The sequence below is a fragment of the Puntigrus tetrazona genome, chromosome 3 (genome assembly GCF_018831695.1).
Source record: "Puntigrus tetrazona isolate hp1 chromosome 3, ASM1883169v1, whole genome shotgun sequence".
In the NCBI taxonomy this organism is placed as follows: domain Eukaryota; kingdom Metazoa; phylum Chordata; class Actinopteri; order Cypriniformes; family Cyprinidae; genus Puntigrus; species Puntigrus tetrazona.
In genome coordinates, this window is record NC_056701.1 from 18,165,802 (window position 1) to 18,182,870 (window position 17,069).

Below are 17,069 nucleotides of genomic sequence, written 5' to 3' on the forward strand. Positions count from 1 at the left end.
TTTTCAGAAGAATTTCATGCTGTACAGAGGGACTATTTTTACCAGTCTGTCCCAACCCAAAAAAAAAAAGAGAGAGGCTGGTATTTTAGGTCACTGTGACCTCATAGGTCTAAAATAAACGGGTATAAATCTGTGGCCAGTGCTGCATCAAAACCTCCCTGTCACCTTGTGAAATGCACTACTTTCTGTTGCAAAAATACATGAGATGGTTTGTAGTTTGACTCTAGAGCATGAGAGTTTTCATTAACTCCAGTTGATAATATGCAGGGTAACAGCACTATGATGAGAAAAATGATCAATAAAGATTTGCATTTAAATTATATATTTAATTGGTTTAAAATAATGCATTTTTAATATGTATATTCATATTCATTATATTTTACATATATATATTATATATTATTATATTTTACACATATATTATAACTTTACACTACTATTTGAAGTTATTATTATATTATATTATATTATATTATTTAAATGTTATGTAATAATTTTAAAATAATATTTGAATTATTTTAATATAGTAATAATTAGTAACATATACAAATGTTATGCTGCTATTTAAAAGTTTGGGGTTCATTCGTGAATTAATTTATTTATTTATAAGAAGAAGAAGAAATATTTTTTCAGCAAGCATATAAGTTGTTCAAAAGACATGTATATTTTTACAAAAGATTCCTCTTTAAAAATACATTAAAAATACATTTAATTAAATATTTCTTAAAAATCATCTTTGAGTGCCTAATAAGCACATTTTAATTTTTAATGATTATGAGACCCAAAAGTAATAAGTTATGTAAATAATAAACTACATTTGAAGTATTAAAATAAAAATAGTATTACTGTTTTGTTAAAATTACTGTTAATTACTATTTTTCTTTATCACATAATCTAAGCATTTGAAAAACATAAAAAAAGCAATGTAGCATTGTGCCTATACTATATTATATAGAACATTTGGTAACCGATATGAATTTACAGTATTTCATATTCAAATATGATTAATCAGAATTACACTTTCAGGTCACAAACTTTGCATATCCTTTAGATGTTGTTGTTTACTTTTGTCCCTCTGACAGACAGGTCACCTTTTCTTCTCTTTTTTCCAAGCACTGGACAAGCAGTGGGCCAGACAAACTGGACTTAGCTTGTCCCTGTCCACAGCCATCTGGTCGTGTCGGTGGCTCTAGTCACCACAACGGGACACTGAGCTGACAGCACCTTCCACTCTTTTTCTATTCTGTACAGGGACCGCAGCATTGTGGGTATTTAACCTGACGCATGATGTTGCAAATCAGCAGTACTGCTGAGTAAACAAACGCCAAGCACATTTGGAGGAGACGCTGAACTTATGAAGCCACAGTGTGACGACTCGCATACTAACAAGATGCTCTTGATGAGTTCTGTCTTCATGGCGCAGCATTTACTGTGAAGCATCACTGTTGTGTATACGTTATATATGATTAATTTAGGTTAGAAGCAGCTCATTTCAAAAAGAAAGGAAAACATGATGGTTTTACGAACACACACGCAAGCTAATACACCAGTAAGCAAACCAAAAGTTGTTCTAATTAAATTAACTCTGTAATAATAAGAGAAGGGAGGTTGAAAATGAAATTATAGGGCCAACTCATTTTCTTCCTTCATTCTGATTCAGTTTATTTTAGATAAGGCTCTCTAACTGTGTTTTGCAAGGTTGTTTGGCTGGTTTGTTGTCGGCCCTCTGGTGTGATGATCAAAATTTGAGCCTCCCTGCTCAAATAAACTTAGCAAAAAATTACATTAGCCAAATAGATTCGCATTTCCTGAAGGAAGTGCCACTGCTTTGAAAGCAGAAAACAAGTAGTTTCAGGTAAGGTTTTATGCTTGTTTGGTGCAAAAATGAAATGCTTTCTCATCGTCACAGCAATCAGCATCTTGGCACACGCGGATTAACACAGTCGCTGTGCAACTGCAGCTTTGCACGTTTACAGTAAGTATATTTAAGGAAGCCAATTACAATGCAATTTTATATACAAGAAAGAGAACCAATTACTGTTCAGTATGCAAGTGAATTGCATGACATCATTGGTGTTAGTTTTATTCAGCGAATGGAAAATTTAATTAAGTCATAATCACCCATTTTCCTTTCACAGTTTGGCACATTCTGAGTAGAGCAGGATGTTCAATATGAGAAAATGTGTTGGTGTAGATACTGACTAGATAGTGAAATTCTGCATTACATACACTCAAAAAACCTTTTCAAAGGGTGTAATTCAAAAAAGTGTCATGTAAAAGGTAATATACCGTTTAGGTGTTGATAGGCAGCTTTTGTGTGAATATATACCAGAACTGAACTGGAACACAAACAGATGAATAATTCGCAAAATAATGTGCATCAAAGACCTGAGGAGTATTATAATTTAAAGGGTGCATCAGATGCAAAATTCACATTATATGTTATTTGAACAAGTGTATACCCATCCTCCTATAATGCTAAAAATCTACCCAGCGTTTTTATTTATTTATTTATTTTTTCTCTATTTTAAAAACCTCCTTGCTCAAATCAGACTGTTTTGAGCATCCGATGACCCCCTCAAGGCATGCGAAGGATCTAAGGATACTCAAAAGCAAACAGTGTTTGTTTTGGTTCAAGAGGGCAGCCATACATTTGTGTTTTAGTGCATTTATTTGTTTTCCGTTCATTCATTTATTCATTTTATTACTCGATATCAAATATTAATTAATAACAAAATGAGTATAAATGATTGCTGATTTAGTCATTTAAATTATATTATTGATTTTATATTTCCATTGTTGTTTAGTCATATTAATGTACAGTTTTAAGGGATATTTGTCTTCATGAATAATAGATAAGAGAGAATGTTTACTCTGTCTATTTCTATTGTTCATCAGACGAAGTCTATAAATTGAAACATAGGACATAACACAACTAAGTTCAATAAACTCTGCTCCTTTTTGTATTATCACAACTTCACCTCCTGCTTCTGGTCTCCACTTCTTGGCTGATAACAGTTTTTGAGCATATGACAACTTTGCTGACTAATTGTTCTTTTATCAGACAAAATGGTTATTTTCTGACAGGATCTGGCATCTGGGACTGGATATGATATTTCTGTGACTGAGGCAGGATCTAACACCCAGTTCTGACATTTACTCATCTACAAGGTGTTCCAAACTTGTATTTTCGGATAAAAGTTTTTCCTTCTTCTGTATAATACAAAAGAAGGTAGTTTGAAGAAGGTTGGAAACAAAACAGTTGATAGTCCCCATTGACTTCCATATACAGGCAAAACTAAAATTGAAATACAAAACTATTGACATACTTAAAAAAATCAAAAACTGAGAACATAAAAACGGCAATTATTCAAAGCATTAATGAAAACTGTATCTATAAATGAATTAAGAAAGTCCAAAAGGTGACATAATAAGAGTGAGGGAAAAGATTCATTTATTGTGGGTAAACTATTCTATAATGATCATGTCTAGCAAAAAACTAAATATGCTTAATCTTGAGTTTTCCAAAAGAAAAATACATAGTAAAATAGCACACATCATTATTTCGAGCAAACTTGAATGTTTGATCCTTGCATGCGCTCTAACAAGCTTATTTTGTTAGAAAACGACAAGCTTAGCCTATAACTTTCCTCTAAGGGATTTCCAAGCGGCATTGTCTGCTGCTTTGATAGACATGCTCATCCCAAACACCCTCCATCCCATGGATCACCATAAACAGCTGGAGTGACCGATAGAATCCATTTAGTGCGCAAATGGATGGTGCAACACTCGCTTATATATTGCAGGCCGGCTGTAATAGCTTCAGGCCTTTATGCCATCTCCCTGCTTTTAATATCACTGCCGGCTCGTCAGTCACAGCGAATGGCGTAATGTTACAAATGAGGCCACATATAAAACCCAGGCAGAGAAGATGAAAGGTGGTATGATTTAGAGTGAGCTCCCCATCACTAGCTGTGCCTCTCCGCTCAACAGCAGGTGTTGGCGACTCAGGTGACAGATGAGGGAGAGACCGCCCTGCTCTATTGTCCTGGAGCAGAGCCTGGCATAAGGCGCCGCGCGCACACACACACTCACACACACGCACGCGCGCAGTTTTCAACGGCCACGGAAGGAGCTGCAGTGTCCAATGCGACAACTTCCTCCGAGCGATGCCCTGGAAAGCTGGCAGCCAAAAATGACACACTGCTCGCCCCTGCCACGAGAGTCATTTGCAGAAATTGCTCGTCTCCTTTTGCCAGTGGCACGATTTGCATGGAGAGTGTTCAGTGTGTGTTTGTGGGACCGGGCCAAAGGCATTTGTCTCCATCTCTCTCACACGATACAGCAGGTGGAGGTGTAAGCAAAATTGCTCATGAAGTGCTTCTGTCCTAAACGAGCAAATTTCATTAGCACATTCTCTTATGGACCGTCTTCAGCACAAATGCAAATATATCACGTAAATTGGAAGAAAGAAGATGAATGGAAACTGTAAAGATATGTGTGTGTGTGTGTGTGTACACACCTTGGCAGATGTTTGGCGTTCAGAATATTTTTTGGCTTGTTTACAAAACGTAAAAAGGAGGAAACACGCAATATATCATTTAAAAGTTTGGGGGCAGTAGGATTTTGTTTAAAGAAATGCATCATTTTTCAGTTAGGAAACATCAAAAGCGACAGTAAAGACATTTATAATAATAATAATAATAATATAATAAAAATTCCATAAAAAAAAAATGCTCCTCTTTTGCATTTTGTATTCGTCAAAGAGTCATGACAAACGTATATCACTGTTTCAGAAAAATATAAAGCAGCAAAACATGTTACTGACATTGATGATGATGAAAATGTTTCTTGAGCAGCAAATCAGCATATTCAATTTTAGCATATTATTTCATTAATATTAAGTCTATGCAACTTTGGTGGGCTTAGAAGAATTTCAAAAACATTTGAATACTATAAACATGGTTGTTGTCTTAAAGGTCTGAAAGTTAGAGCTTATGATGAATATTATTTGTGATATTTTATTTTATATTTTGGTGTGAAACTTGAGTGTGCATAAGAACTAATGTAATTTGAATCATATAAAGGCTTATTAGGCTGTCTGAGCTTATTTTATTATTTTTCTTTTTTTTAATTAAAAAAAAAGTGTCAGCACAATATATCACAATTACAATAGTAATCACAATAAATACTTTTTTTCATAGTTTTATGCATTAATCCATTCGCGTTTTTCTTGATTTGACAGTGTTGTCTATGCTTGTAAGGTAAATTTATGCAGTGAAGCTCTTTAACCAGTGCCCAAACCAAAACAAATTTTTCACAAAATGCATTGAAATTTAATTCAAACATGGAAATCTATACAAATCTACAGTGATGCAATAGTAAAAGAACTTTCTTCTCTTTGCAAACTTCATTTTACAGTCCTGCGGTCTCATCTGATGTTCATGTTGATGACCTCACTTGATCTGAAAATACCTGACCTAGTCCGAAAATACCTCTGTATCGACCTGATTCTACACAGAGCGCACCCATAAAGCCCTAGGCCCATTGATATCTGACACCCATAACAAAGATCCTTGATTCATTAGCTTCTCTGTTTCAGAGTGCTCAGGAAGGAAGGATAGCATGAGGCGGATGTTTCTTAATTTAGCTGAGATACATTTACCACAGGAGTGCCCACAGCAAACAACATCTGAACGCTACGAGCACTGCATGTGTGTCATCCGAACCATGCAGGCAAATCTAGAGTACTCCACACATGAGTAACTCCAAAGTGATTCAGCAAGCAATCTCCTTGCATTTTACGTTAACAAATAAACACGCTGTTGATTTAATTCAAGTTTGAAATGTTATTTCACAAGACTCGTGGGCAACTGTTGATGAGTGAAGAAGCACCAGAATATCGGTATTGTAGCAAGAAACAATACACAAAATGTATAATGTAAATTTTGTCTATTTTCTATTTTCTTTGGATAAGGTTGTATTAATTAACGTTAGTTAATGCATTAGTTATTATGAGCTAACAATAAACAAGGCATCTGCTCAGCGTTACTTAATCTTTGCTCGTGTTCATTTATTAATATACTAATGTGTTTAGTTCACGCTTTAGTTAACATGAACTAACAATGAACTATACCTGTTATTTATTTAATAAGCTTTTTTTAATTATACTACATACAGTATATTCAAATGCGTTTATGAAGCAGCTAGCACACACATTGGACACACAATAAGTCCCCATTTGGGCAGTGATTTAGGTTTTGGGTAAACTTGAAAACCACCTAAACATCAACAGATAACTTTTCTCATGTTCGTAGATTGTTTAACATTACAAATTGCACAGATTAGAAAAACTGCACAACTTTTAATTTGCAATTTAAATGTTGAAATTTGGCAGTTTAACTTTTATTGTTACATTGTAGCTTTAAAACTGCAAATATCTAAAGTGATTCATTTACTAATTTTGACAAAACCGTTATTTTGTGCTGCTTTGTTGCAAACTTGTACGCTCTCAAGACTCTCACACATGGACATTTTTCGATGAAAAAAAGAAATGTGATGTCTGTGTTATTTCATGAAGTTCTCAGTATGAAGTACGTTACTTCAGACACTTCACACAAGACAGTGTTTGATGGTGTTGACACTTCTCTTCCAGCTCACCAAGGTTGACCATCTCGTGTCTCCTTGCACTAGATTAGCTATCTAACACTGTAGCTTTCATTCATTTATTTTCCATGGGTCCTTTTGCTGCAGTGGCTGCACACAGTGTGCATTTATATCACACTTATTAGTGATATAATGAAAGACACAGTATAGTGTTTCATTATTACTTTAACCCTCTGGTTGTGTTCTGGCCGATTCGATTTTTTTAGCTTCCTATCTTGTTGAACTTGTGGTGTTCATAGTCAAAAATTGCCCATCTTAAAAAAAGCATATTTCTCATTGTCACCATTATCACCAAATTGTTTTCTTTGAATTATCATGTTTTGCCTTTCTTTTCAAATGAACATTGCCAAACTTACCAACAAATAATGCTTTATTTTTTTCTTAAAAACTGAGGTACATAAGCTCAGATCAAGCCGGCATCAATCAGTTCCAAAAAAGAAATAAAAAGCCTCTACTATTTCAAAGAAAGCAAGTTGACAGAAAAAGTCTAAGATTCAGTCACAATATAACACAATGAGAGATTTACAAGCAATCTTTAAAAGGCTTGCTAGTGTTCAATGTTTCAAAGGGAGCACCAAATTATATAAATTATGTTAAGCATAAGCGCAAGGTTTATAACTTGCCTGTTAGCTAATATTACATAGGCAATGTTTATAAACACATGATATACACTTGATAAATGAATAAACAGAAGAAGGCTGGATTGTGGCACTGACGTCTTCATAACATCTTATTTTGTGAAGAAAAATACATTTAGCAACAACAGGCTTATTTTCAGTAGAAGAAAGCATGTTGCATAAGTTTGAAAAGACATAAGTCGGAGTAAATTATGACAGTATTGTATTTTTTAGGTGAACTATTCCTTTAAAACTGCCAGGAGTCGTTTATATCGGTATTCATTGCATTGATTATTTAATCCAAATCAGTTGCTCCATGGGGAAAATAGGCTGTTTACTTCAGGACCCCTACAGATGTAATCTATTCTCTCTTCCTATTGTGTGTGTGTGTGTGTGTGTGTGTGTGTGTGTGTGTGTGATATCACAGACTGGGTCACGTGATTTAAAATTTTACACGGAGCACCCGGAGAGCAGAGTGGCATTTTTGTAATGCATTTTTAAAAGCCGTGTGTTCAAACAGTCTTATAGATAAAAACTGGCAGCAGAAGTTCACGCTCCAAATAGCAAGGTTTCTGGAATGAATTAGTGAAATTTTACATGCCAACTGAACAATGATTCAGTTTTGAACTCATCAGCTCTCTCTCACTGCCGAAGAAGTCGGTTCTGCGGGGACGGAGGTCTGCTCCCTCATTATTCCAGCTGATGATCTCACTCTTGTCACTTCGCTGCAGGCCTCTTCTTGTCAATCACCAGCAAACGTGTCATCTGTTGCTGCAGCCGATGTTGCAGCATACTTGTTGCGTAATTCGCAATAATGCATATTTCCAGTTTTAGAAATCAGGATGATCCAGCGCAGCAACAATAAAATTAAAAGCATGTGTAATTGTTAGTCAGAGGCAAAGCAGCGAAAGCAACGGAATTGCTGTACATGTATTTGTGGGCTACTAAAACTGGGATATTTCAGGGGCTTGGCATTAGCATGATAATGCAGAAGACTATTATTAGGTGTCGCAAGCGCCTCTTGTGCCTCCGCAGGAAGTTCATGCAACATTGGTACGAGATTAAAATGTCATAACAGGCAACTGCAGCACCTAGAATAGCAACTCCACGTCAACGCTGGGAAAAGAATAGAACAGTAAACACAATCCAGCACTGAGGCCAGAAGACGATGCAGGCGAGTGTGAGAGAGCTTGAGGCGAATGGTGGGCTGGTGGGAGGCTGAGGGGGGGGTTGAATGCTGCAGTCCGCTGCAGCCATTGGCAGTGTCACATGGGATAGATTCAGTCGAAGAAAGAGTGGAGGATTTGAGCTGACACGCTCCTCTTTTTTCGAATCGTAGAGTTCGGAAAACACTAACAGCTTGATGACGTGAAGATTCTGCATGCTTGTTGATGCTTATGCGGTGCATCTTAATCAAATGCAAATGTTCGCTGTGCGTGCATATGGCTGTTTACTGATTATTTTGACTTAATGAGAGCAATAATTGAATTAAAAAGCAACTGTATTCACACTGTGTCGTTTTTTGTTTTTTTTGACTGTGTCTTTCTTCTGTGTGGGGTGGGTTCTTAAAAGGATGTTGACAGCTAATCTAAAGAAGGCAGTTGAACCGTCATATAAGATAAATGTCAGGTTTCATTGCAATTCTGACCCGAAGCCATGTAGAAATGTCATGTGGGAAAGTGTTTTTCGGCAGCCTTTGAGAAGCTCTACGATTGCTTCAAGGTAATTAGCAGTAATGTTAGAACTGAGGTCGTTAATGAGGGTGTATTATTGTAACACAGGTGATCGGGTCGTTTACATTTGGAATAAAACTAAATGTCAATAATGTCTTAGTTGTGGTATTTGCGACCAATCAGAGCAGTCATCTAAAAAGTTGTAAAGGTTTTTTTGTCCTATCTTGTTAGTCAAGGAATGCTCAGCCACACTTGCAACTAAATAAAACCAGTTTATTTACAAAAGGGACATTTGAAACAATGCATATACTATTGGTTTATAAAATAAAGCGAGAAAGAATTATTGTTTGTCAATACAACTTGGTTTGCTATTTTGCAACTAGACAACGAAAAATCAAACCTTTTGTGAGTTAAGGGTCTAAATGACTACACAATAATATCTGGGGCCTCTCATGGTATAATTGCCTTAGATATAATATTGTCTTACACCATAAGTTATGACTTCAAGATTCATAGCTTACCTCAGGCAAACATGATAGGCTGATTTATTTTATTTTGTTTTATTAATTCAATTACTTTATTAGTTTATTTTATTGGGTATTACAGAAATTTAATTCGATTTCAGAGCTTATTTTATGCTGCTTCAGTGATGCTAACATCATCGAAGCTCAGCAAAATGTGTGGGCAAATGACTTTCCTTGGGTGCGAGTGCAGAGAAAACAAAGGCTAATGAATGCATTAACATTACATTATTGAGCAGTTCAGTTTCCCCCCATTTTCATAGGCCATCTACTCCAGAAGCTGACATGTTGGAACGCCTCCAAGACTTTAGCACCATTTTGCTGATATAGGCAGAAATTAGTGAGTTTAAAGTGAATTTCACATGCAGAATGCGCTCTTTCCCCGCCTCTAAAACCCTTGCTCTGAAAGATGTCAGACAAGAGACACCGGAATACATTACGGTGATGTGCCATACCTTTTATTGAAGGCCTGAGGCTAACAATCTGGCTGGCCTGATGCCAAAGCGTATTGTCTCTACAATATCTGTCAGCCTCCAGGGAGATCAGCTTCCGCTGGACGTACAAGACAGACTGTGTTACTTTGCCGCTTACACTCGCTGAGTTTAAATGATGCAAGAGAGACTAAGCCTGCACATTTGCAGGAAAGGTTGGTCCAGGCTAGTTTTATTTCCACCTTTAATGGCCATACATGCTTGACGGAAAACAACCCTGATGTAACACGCTCCTTGTGATGGAATATCATGGAATCGGATCTGTTTAATACACAGAAACAGAGACAAAGATTGCCACTCTAAGTAATAAGCAATGACATTTATTCTTTTTGGAGAGAATCACATATTATGGTCTTTTGTCCACCGTCCAGAAAAAGATACATTTGATAAGGAATATAATAGCATCTATCATTTCTGACGAAAGGTGTCAGAGTTCACAGGATCTTGCAGACACTCCAAAAAGATAACAAATTCTGGGAATGAAGATTGCAGCCTCCGCGCTAAGAGATCTATTATCTCACGGCAAATCTGATTCAACTTTAATTGAACTTGTGAAATCTAACCCTCTCAAAAAAGAAGCACATTTCCATAAGCCCATATCCTCTTGGGAAATGATTGGACACATATGCAAGTGCAGATAGGCACTGTCTGGGTCTTACGCTCGAGAGCATCTACTTTCATGAAAAATGGATGCCACATGTACAGAGGTCATGATGCGAGTTCAGCAGTGCTCTGACCCCTGATCACAAGTCATTAATCGACAGTGTTGTAAGCCACAACAATTCTCACTTTCTGAGAATCTTCTCTCTTATTTTAAAATAAATCCTGCTTGATAGTCTGAAAGGTATCCTAAAAGTCTAGAGGTATATATAATTTAAAGGAAAGCTGTAAAATCCTAATGCATTTGGCAAGGAGGTGAAAGTCTTGATGTACAGTTTCACATACTTGATAATACCTCTCAATAAGCAATATGTTTATTCCAAAAGATAATGAAAAGTCTTTCAGGTGTTCGATTTTCATTATCAGCTAGTGGCATTTTTATTCAGACCAATGTAAAAAGACCAACAAGTGGGCTGTCGACATCAACATGACTCAGCTTGGGACAATTTTTTTTAAAATGTCTCTTTTCAATGTTTCAAAATACACTCTTTCTTTTGAGAGACAATAACTTTATACACGGTGCACTTTAAGATTTAAAACATTCTATGAAGCAACTCGATGTTTCTTTGTTACTTAGTAAAGCAGGCTTGGGCTGAGCTCTTAAATGGTCTGCCTCAGTTTTTAATCTGTGGCAGAAGGAAGAAGTTCTGCACAAAGAAAGTTTAAAAAAACACATTGCATTTTCTCATCTATTTACCTACGCTGTCGAACTGTTGTATAAATGCGCTATCACACTTGTAGCCTTGCAGTATGGCAGCATGGCTGTTATTTGGCCATAGGCACGATGCTGCAGAGCTAAAATGTAGATATATACTAAAATATTCATTTTAATACACGGTAAGTGTTTCTCCTCTGTTTAAGATGTACATAAGCCCATTTATTTATTTTGTTTTACTAATTATGACGGGTATATAGTTAGTTATATAGTTATATTTTATTATTTATATTAATGTTTCCCTGCTGTCTGGGATCCGTTCAGAACAGACTGTGAACCTGTTTTGGGTCACAACTCACTAGTTTGGAGCAGCAATTCTAGACAATCAAAGCAGATCTTATTTCAATGTCATGGGCTGTCAGGATAACCTTAACCACCCTGAGCTGTTGAAAGGAGAAGAATTTGATCACGACCCTTTACGAACTCGCACTGAGATCCGGTGCATTTTGGATGAGGCTTTTCTGGGAGGTTAAGGCTGGCATTGCAAATCTTGTGAACACTGCAATGCGTAGTGCTGCCAATGTAGCCCTTGGTTGAATCCAAATAGAACATCCACAAAAATGACTAGATATTTTTTGGTCTTGCGAAACAAAACTTTAATCTATAACAGGAATGTAATTTTAAAAAAGCCTAAATTTAACCACAGGTGTCAGCCATCCTCACCTTTACGGTTTGTCTGCTCCTATCCCTGTTGGTTTAACAATGGCAACACTTTCTAAACTTTTAAATAGGAGGATCACGTCTGCAAACAGACTGAGAACAGCATGTGTTTCAGCGACAGACATAGAATTCACTCTTTATTTTTAGACTGCTGCTGGAGTGTGGACGTTTTCGCATTCTGTAGTTGACTAGAATAGGAGAGCACTGTTTATCTTTAAAGTCTTTTTTTTTAAAAAAGGCTGCAAGTGTAGATTTGCAAGTCACGCTGTTTTCATTAGGTTTTTCTTATTTTTCCACATCGCTTTGTGCGTGAATTTGACTAAACCTTTGCATTAAATTCACAGTTTTCAATAAGTAAGGGTTCAAAGTTAAAAAGCTTTAACAATGGGTTTGTTCTTACAGCTTTTCATTTCACAAGACGTTAATTTATGGACTGGATGTAATGCTTTTATCAGCTGTTGGAAGTCATTCTGACGGCATCCGTTTACTGCAGATGAGCGAGCGATGATAAATTTCTCCAAATCTGTTCCGATGGGAAAAAAACTCATTTACTGAACATCTTGGATGACTCGAGGGAGGACATTTTCAGCAAATTATCATTTTTGGGTGAATGATTCCTTTGCATTAATTGAAGTTGCAGCATATAGCCAAACTTTGGAACCAAAGTGATTGGATATTTTCATAATTAAGAGGTCTCAGGAGGTCCTGTTTCATTATTTGCTTTCTGCAAATTAAATTGATACTTTTGACTTGCATTGAAAATAGTGTCTTTTTGACACTCATTTAGAACTAGATGCCACAGGATGCCAATCGTCAAGAGGAACTCTTTTTTTTTGCAGGGTAGTAAATGAGCTGACATTTCAGTAACTGACTCAGAGTCTTATGGGCCTTTTATAATGCATTCCTTAGATTGGGCACCACGCAACATCTTAAACTGTCTGGCATATTGTGAGCAATGGAGATCAGCCACAAAGCACTATAACCGACTCCAAAACTAAAAATAGAGCATCACAAGCTTTGGAGACAATGCAATTAACTCGAGGTGAAAGTGAGAGATTCTGCAGCACAGAGTTTGGATTCATAGTGCTTGCATTGTGTTGTTTAAAAGAGAAATGATCTAGAGACAAAAAGATAAAAAGGTTGAATCCACATTGGAAATTTGGGATTTATAATTAAAAGCCTGTAGGTATAGTGTTTTAAAAAATATATGAAGTCTAGTTGGTTATGTCATGTTGGTTGTCACGAAAGAGGGGCCTGAGGCGTGCGGATCCATATGCAGGCTTTTATTGAAGAAAGGCATGGTCAAAACAGGCAGGCGTCAAACAGGGCAAACAGATGTATAGGAGGCGAGGCAATAACAAAATCCAGAAACAGGCGGTGGTCAGGTCAGGCAGCAAACAATCACAGTATCCAAAGACAGGCAGGGTCAAAACCAGGGAAACAAGAACTCGGAAAACACAAGGAACTCGGAAAACAACAATAGAACAGGCGAACAATGCAACCTGCAGGTGAGTGGCTTGCTGCAGTATTTATAGTCCACTGACAGGAAGTAGCAGCAGAGGGAGTGATTGCAGATCACCCAGAGGTAAGAGCTCCCTCTGCTGGCTTGGTGACATTGGTTATTAACATATTGCAATTTTTTTGTGTGTATAAAGCATATACCCTGCATGACCATATAACCTAATCCTACCCAATACCTAAACTTAACAACTGCCTTACTAACTAATAATAAGCAGCAAATTAAGAATTTATTGACGGAACAATTGTAGTTACTCGTGAATAAGTGTTCCCTTTTATAAAGTGATACCAAATAAAGTGTGACTAAATGTAATACTTTGCGCAATTTCTAGCTCAGAAATCCAATAAGCAAATGTGTGACTTATGTTTTCTTGCTTCCATTAAAGCACAAGGTGCTGTTTGAAACACTGTCAAATCATGCCGGAAGCGATGAGTGTTGCATTTAACAATTTCATCTAATAATTTTAAATCAGCTGTTTTTAGTTTAATATTAAAATGCATTATATAATATGCTAAATGCGTCAGAAGCCATTACTGCATTATTCCAGACTTGAGTGTCACGTGATGCTGATTACAATTAGTTGAAAATTTAAAAATGTAAAAAATTAGTTTTTTTTTTTATAAAGAACAGCATTTATTTAAAACATGTTTTGTAACATTACAAAAGACGTTATTGTCACTTTTGAGCAATATATTGTGATCTCGTTGTCTTACCATTTCTAGTTTGGCTGGAATCAAATTTTAAATCTAAATGTGTTCTTCTAAACATTCCTTAACTTGCCTTTGTGATGAATTCCAGAAGACTGCACATATTCTATTGGATCACACAAGTTTTGTAACTGTCCCTGTGCGTCTGACACCCATTTTTTTCATGTTAAATAATGCATTGTGTATCTTTTATCCTCTCATGAGCTGAGAGAACATAAGACATCTCAGACCTGGTGGAGAGGGACGGCTGAGGAGAATTAGAAGTGACGTCGCACTAAGCGCTCTGTGAAAGGCTGTGAGCTCTGAGTGCTGCCCAGCTTACTAAAACATTTGGACTGCACTAGCCTTAAATGTACAGCAACATATGAGCATTACGCAAGCAACCAACTTAAGAAAGGTTGAAATAACTGGAAAAAAAACGAAAAATGGCTTGTTATTTGGTGAAATAACATGGGGTCTGTGCATATAAATGTTATTAGGCTATGTGTTAGACAAGTTTGCTTATATAAATTTTACTACATACATATATTGCTACATTTATCCTGATAATACAGCTTGAACCAACTTACGCTGGACAAAGTTTTTTCTGCTTCCAGAGTTACCAGGGTCAGCTGGATGATGCATCACACCAAACAGATGACATAAATTGCAGGAATTAAATTATTGGGACGGGTTTTTATGCCTATATACAGAGTTTGATGAGGCAGCGGAGATTAATTCATAAATAAATTTTAGCCTAATTGCTGTTTCATCATGAATAATGTTTCCAGCTGATCTGATGAGATCCAGCTGAAAAGACTCATTTTACCAGCCCTGACATTATTACTAATAATGAAGTCATTTCACTACATCTGAAAGCCACGAACTACAAAGTTACTTACAAAGACCTTCTATACAACAGCTAGCTACATAAATGCTATTTACCAAGTTGGTGAAGTCATCTGACATTTAAAAATCAGCCAGCCATGGAGATGGTGCAGACAGCAAGGCCTTTAAGGCATTCATGAGGGACAAGCTAATTATTTTCCATCACAAAGCGATAGCCGAGTTTGAATGCGGCTCGTTTAGTCCAGCAAATTAGCGAGCGAGCGAGAGCCTCACAATTCAAATCCGCCAACATTTTAATGCGACAATCACCAGTCAGCCAGGTAGCAGATGCTTTGTTTGCATGGGGAGCTAGGTACGTTTGAAGCGAGCAAATTAACGTTTGCCAATTTATCTCTGTAAGTGAGAGAACACATTACTTTTTGGTGAGGTTATTTTAAATTCTGCAACTCTCCCGCAGACCCACAGACAATACTTTGTGCTGTTTATAGCCGAACGAATGGAAACACCTCTCCACTACATCCGTCCGAACACGGCATCCAGCTCTAATGTCAGAGACAATAGAGCCCATTTCCTCTGAACTCAACATTACTTTTATTTGGCAAGTTAAGCCCTCTTTTTAAAGTGGAGTCAGTGGAAGGGATTGAGGGCTAGACTGCAGTGGGAGAGTCAGCAGCGCTGGAATTATTGCCCTGTCAGATCACATCAGCGACAGAGGCGTGGGGGGGTGCGCTGGGGTGCAGACCAGCTCCTGCTTCACTCATTCAGACTACTGCAGACTCTTTCACTTGTTCATTCTCTCACTCAGCAACTTTTATTTTGTCTTTCACTTTTTCCTCTCTCATTGACTCCCTCTTGCTTTGTGTCCACTCACCGGCTCTCTCACTCCCACGCCCGTCCATTACACCCTTGTTCACGATACACTGACATTGGCGGTCTCTGGCATTGATGCATTGTGGGTCTCAACCACTTGTAATCGATATTATGTAAAGTCATGCTATACTGCAACAATCGCCAGAATTGGTTCTGACTGTTTGAAACGAGGTTGCAAGCGGGATACAGAAATGCATATAGAATGCGGAATGTATAGAAGCAGGTTCAAAATGTATTGAGGTAGGCAAGTTTTAGTTGGATGCATTCAGTTGACAGTAAAGACGTGCATATTTTACAAATATTTTAGAATAGGTAACTATTAACTATGACTTTTCCCTCAACAAATTCTTAATTTGCTGCTCTTCTTAATAGTTCGTAAGGTAGTTGTTAATAGAATTTAGATTATATTCAGTTTCATAATGTTACTTTTGACTGTACTTTCGATCAAATAAAAGCATGCCCAGGTAAGCAAAACTAATTTTCAAAAACATTTTTAAAAAATCTCCAAACTTTCAGTATATTTTGATTCTATGCTGTTTCATAAATTAGCTTTTGTAAGTCAGAATGGAAGAACACTTAATTTCCCAGAATGCAATATCTGTGTTTAATTTCTTTTGAATACGTTTATAAGCACAACTTTTTAAACGCATTTACAAGAAGTTTAGTTCATGTAGGAGTATTTTGAAAACATTGGAAATCGGTTTAACTTAACAATGTATTTTGTCCCCCACAGTCCCTAGATACTAACAGCAAGCTCCCAGCACTTCTTTAACAGACCCATTTTCCACATTTTTTAGTTCACAAGACAGCAAGCTAATGCCTTCTTCATAACGTTCCTGCCCCGAACCCCTGTGTGGATACACAGGTACACAAAATTGAATTCACAAATGCTCTGTCTCCTGCTAGCCTTTCTCTCATACTTAGGCCTACTGTTCTCACATTACGAGCTCTAAATGGTTAAGTGGCACACAGGGCACAGACCACACATCACCTTTACACCACGGAGCACTGTGTTATTTTTTGAGCGAGGGCTATGTGTGACAGTAATGTGTGCTATTGAAAGCGCTAATGTGAACATTAAATTCTGCTCTAGACAGACGGTGAGAAGTTCATAATCAAGCGTACGGAAATACTGTGGCATT